The sequence below is a fragment of the Phacochoerus africanus genome, chromosome 8, assembly GCF_016906955.1.
Source record: "Phacochoerus africanus isolate WHEZ1 chromosome 8, ROS_Pafr_v1, whole genome shotgun sequence".
NCBI classification, from domain to species: domain Eukaryota; kingdom Metazoa; phylum Chordata; class Mammalia; order Artiodactyla; family Suidae; genus Phacochoerus; species Phacochoerus africanus.
In genome coordinates this window covers 44568466-44573893 of record NC_062551.1, presented here as the reverse complement: position 1 = coordinate 44573893, position 5428 = coordinate 44568466, and positions in this window count along the sequence as shown.

The window sequence follows — 5428 nt, the reverse complement described above, 5'->3', positions numbered from 1 at the left end:
TTTTAGCTTATTGTTATGTGGCAATAGGTGACTGAAACACTGGCAGACTCTCTCCTGAGGACAACACGCTGGGTTTGACTGAGTGTCGGAGTGGGCGTGAACCTGATTTTGATTCATTACAAGTGAGTTACCTGTTTTTCATTTGTTACTTTTTTTTTCTTTTCACAGGGGAACCTGTGGCATATGGAAGTTTCCAGGATAGGGGTTGAATACACCACAGCCACAGCAACACGGGATCTGAGCCAAGTCTGCCACCTGCACCACAGCTCTGCGCAATGCCAGATCCTTAACCCACTGAGCAAGGCCAGGGATCGAACCCTCGTCCCCATGGATACTAGTCAGGTTCATTACCGCTGTGCCACAAAGGGAATCCTCATTCTCTTGAAGGTTGAGCCTGTGCCCACCCCCACCCCCACAGCAGGGTTCTTCCCCGAGGGTGCCAGCCTGGTAGACACAGTAGTTCAGTTCCACACTGGCCCTCTGGCTTCTTTTCGGGTGTCTGTACCTGGGTTTGCCAAGCCTAGCTTGGAACACTTGGTGCCATGCCTCGCCCCTACGAATCTTCTCCCCGAGAACCTGGGTCAGTTCTGTCTGGATCACGGAAAGCCTCAGATGTCACCCGCTTTGCCTGTGAATGTTGCAAATGTGTGCGTTGCCCCTCTGGGCCAGGCTGAGCCCAGACTCTGCAGAACATGTGACTTCCTCAGGATATACGGGCCCTTCCTGCAGCAGGAAGAACCATTTCCTCCCAGTCACCTACTTTCTCTCATTTGATTTCCTGCCTCTTGTTCTCAGGCTGTTTTGAACCAGGATTCCCGGGTCCAAGCCATGTTTTTGCTTCTCCATGTTGGAATCTGAGATGTCTTCCCCAGTGCAGTTGATTGAGGAATTCATATTTTTGTTTGTTTGTTGGTTGGTTGGTTGGTCTTTTTAGGGCCACACCCACAGCATATGGAGGTTCCTAGGCTAGGAGTCAAATTGAAGCTGTCGCCCCTGGCCTACGCCACAGCCACAGCCACGCCAGATCCGAGCAGCGTCTGCGACCTACACCACAGTCAGATCTTTAACCCACTGAGCAAGGCCAGGGATTGAACCTGCATCCTCATGGTTACGAGTCAGATTCGTTTCCACTGAGCCATGACAGGAACTCCCTGATTGAGGAATTCTTGATTGGAGGAGACCAGAGGGCAGGGGGAGCAGAAGTGGATTTCTGGGCAGAGTCTTGTTGGAAGAACAATCTGAAGCAGAAGAGTGAAAGTTGGGGCCACCCTGGGTATTTCTGCCTGGTTGCCCAGCCACCCCATCTGCTCTCACATCTACTTATTTATATCATGTGACAACGTGAGTTGTTTTTCCTACCTTCATATCCCCAAATCTTTCCTTTTGTCTCCACATATTACCTTTTTTTTTTTCTTTTTAGGGCCACAACTGTGGCATATGGAAGTTCCCAGGCCAGGGGTCGAATCAGAGCTGTAGCCACAGCCACGCAGGATCTGCGCCACACCACAGCTCACGGCAACACCTGATCCTTAACCCACAGAGCAAGGCCAGGGATCGAACCCGTGTCCTCAGGGATACTAGTCGGGTTCGTTACAGCTGAGCCACAACATGAAATCCCAACCTTGACACTTTTGAAGAAAGAAATACCTCTTTGGTCGTCATCCTTGTCTCTGGCCCAGAGCTCCTAAAACCCTTGGAACTTCCCGTGCTGAGGGCGATAGAGGTGTGTTTTGTTATGTTAATGAGGTAATTTTGGACTATGCTAATGGGGGCTGGTTGCCAGAACAACCAGCCAAGAAATTAAGCAATTAGCTGTTAGAACTTTCAGTTCCACCCCCACAACCTCTGGGGGTGACGGGGGAGGAGCTGGAGGTTGAATCAATCATTAATGGCCAAGAATGTAATTACCTAGGCCTAAGTAATGAAGCCTCCATACAAACCTAAAGAGAGGGGTTTCGGAGGGCTTCTGGGTTGGGGAACACTTGCCGGGGTCCTGGAGGGTCTGTGCTCTTTCCCCACACCTCGCTCTGCATCATTTCCATCAGGCCGTTCCAGACTTAACATCCTTTTATAAACCAGTGATCTAGTAAGTGAATGTTTCCAAGTCCTGAATGAACCCAAGGAGGGAGGTTGTTGGAACTTGCATTCTATAGCCAGAGGTTCAGAAGCCCAGGTGGCAGAGGAGTTCCCACTGTGGCTTAATGGGGATCAGAGGCATCTCTGGAGCGCTGGGACACAGCAGGTTTGATTCCCAGCATGGTGAGTTAAGGATCCGGAGTTGCCATAGCTCCTGCATAGGTCGCACCTGTGGCTGGGATCTGATCCCAGCCTGGGATACCGGGAACTCCATATGGGAGTGGGGGTGGGGTGGCCAGGCATCTTAAGTGGAGGGGGGGAGGGGCAGGGAAGGGGAGGAGGACTGAATCCTTAATTTGTGGAATCTGACACTATCTCTGTGTAACTGGTGTCTGACTTGAGTTAAATCGTAGGACCTCCAGCTGCTGTTTTGCAGAGGTGGTGGTGGGGAACCCCCCCCATACATGGAGACTGCTGATCAGATCCATCACAAGTATTTTGTAGAATGTCCCTCACTTTGTTTTTGTTTGTTTATTTGTTTGATGGTGGCACCAGTGGCATATGGAAGTTCCCAGATCAGGGACTGAATCCAAGCTGCAGCTGTGACCTATGCTGCAGCTGCAGCAATGTCAGAACTTCTAATCCATTGTTCCCAGCCAGGGGTTGAATTCGTGCCTCCTCAGTGACCCAAGCTGCTGAAGTCTGGTTCTTAACCCACTTCACCACAGCGGGAACTCCCACTCAATTTGTGCTTGTAGGATGTTTTCTCACAATAAGATTGAGGTTTCACTTGCCTCAGGATTGCTGTTAGGCCCTTCTTGGTGCTTCATAGCAGTGGTGGGGGGCGGGGCATCCTGTTAATGTGACATTATCTTGTGACCTTGATTACTGGCTTAAGGTGGTATCTCTCACATTTTTTCTTTTGTCTTTTGTTGTTGTTGTTGTTGTTGTTGTTGCTATTTCTTGGGCCGCTCCCACAGCATATGGAGGTTCCCAGGCTAGGGGTCGAATCGGAGCTGTAGCCACCGGCCTACGCCAGAGCCACAGCAACGCGGGATCCGAGCCGCGTCTGCAACCTACACCACAGCTCACGGCAACGCCGGATCGTTAACCCACTGAGCAAGGGCAGGGACCAAACCCGCAACCTCATGGTTCCTAGTCGGATTCGTTAACCACTGCGCCACGACGGGAACTCCTCTCTCACATTTTTTTACTGTAAAGTTCTTATTTTAAATCATAAATGTCCTATAAATCTATTTTCTTCACAAGCTCAGGCACATAATAGGTGCACAAAAAAAGACTGCAAAGGCCTGAGAATTCATTTCTTAGACCCCACCTCCAGTCTCCCCTCACATCCCACTTCTGACATTGAGGGAAGGAATCTGGGTAGTTAATACAACTGACTTTTTGTTTGTTTCTTTTTAGGGCCGAACCCCAGACATATGGAAGCTCCCCCTCTAGGGCTGGAATTGGAGGTACAGCTGCCAACCTATACCACAGCCACAGCAATGCCATAGCTGAGCCGTGTCTGCGACCTATGACGCAGCTTACGGCAACACCAGATTCTTAACCCACTGAGTGAGGCCAGGGATCCATCCTGTGTCCTCATGGATACTAGTCAGGTTCATAACCTGCTGGGCCACAATGGGAACTCCTGATAGAGTTGATTTATGCAACACCAGATTCTTAACCCACTGAGTGAGGCCAGGGATCCATCCTGTGTCCTCATGGATACTAGTCAGGTTCATAACCTGCTGGGCCACAATGGGAACTCCTGATAGAGTTGATTTATTTTTCAGACCGAAGGTCTCAGCCGCCTGACTTAAGGCTCTTGGGAGGGGATTTCTGGAGCCGCCCCTCCAACTGCACCTACAGCGCCTCCCAACACCTACCACCTTCCTCCTAACAGGTTGGAGTGGGACTCAGTGGCTGCCCCAATTGTTGGTGCCACTGAGGCCAAGAAAGATGGCATTGGGTCCTGTCTGTCAGTTAAGGAGCCTGAGAGGACCAGTGTGGCTATGGGAGGCTGGGAAGACACGAGGAAGGGGACTTCCAAATAAGTCCCTCTGGAACACATCTACCAAAGCCCCCTCTCCACAGTACGCAGGTGCATCCTAATTCCATCCTTCCCGCTCTCATTTCAGTGATGCCTTAACCTACCCATCACTTGTCTGGTCCTTTTATCCCCTCATGTGCCCCTCCCTCCATCCTCCTGATACCCATTTTATTCACACGTGCTCTTGGTAAAGAGGCATCGAGCACCCGCTGCTTGCTGTTAGGGTACAAAGGGGAATGAGACACCCCAGGTCTTTGCCCTGATGGAGCTCAGGGCGGAGAGACATGGGAGACACCCTGGGTTAACCTCCCACAGGCGACGAACAGTTACAGACTGTGATGAAGGAGAAGGAGCCAGCAGGGTGAGTAACACCCAGTGGGTGTGGAGGCTTCCCCAAGGAACTGGGGAGGTGGCTGGCTCAGGAATTCCAGCAGGAGAGGTGGGTGGCCTGGACCACCACCGTCCATGGAGGATGCAGAATATGCCCGGCTCGGGCCCTGCCCATGGGAACAGAGTGGGAGGTAGGAGCATCTTGAGGACAGTGGGCTCTGGCAATTGCATGTACACTCCCAGCCTGCAGAGGTCCCCCCATACGAGTGGTGCCTGATACTGAAATGCTGGGGTTCCCCAGGGCTTTGCCCTGGCTCTGAAAGGACTTAAAATGGGGACCCCATTCCCAGTACCTAGAGTCAAGCTCCTAGACTTGCTGGGCTGTCCTTCGTGGGGCTGGGCCAAGGCTGCCTCTCAATCTGTTATCTTATGGGCTTCAAAGTCTCAGTGTGGGAGTTCCCATCATGGCTCAGTGGGTTATGAATCCAACTAGTATCCGTGAGGATTTCGGTTCGATCCCTGGCCCCGCTCCGTGGGTTAAGGATCTGGCATTGCCATGAGCTGTGGTGTAGGTCACAGATGCGGCTCGGATTGGGCATGGCTGTGGCTGTGGTGTCAACCAGCAGCTGCAGCTCTGATTTAACCCGTAGCCTGGAAACTTCCATAATGCCGCATGTATGGCCTTAAAAAGCAAACACACACACAAGAACACGAAGTCTCTGTGTGCCTTCTTTGTGTTGGCTCTCTCTCCCGCTCTCCACGCCTCTGTTCTCACGCACCATCTCTTCTCACGTCTCTCTTCCTGACCAATGGGAGCTGCGGGAGAAGGAATAGATTTGGAGGAAAATGCTGACGCGGAGAGGGCTGTGAGATAGCCCCTGGGGATACAGGCTGAGGGGGCAGGGAAGGAAGACCTGGGCGGGGGGGGGGGGGGGGGATCGAGATAAATCAGGAGCAAACGCATGA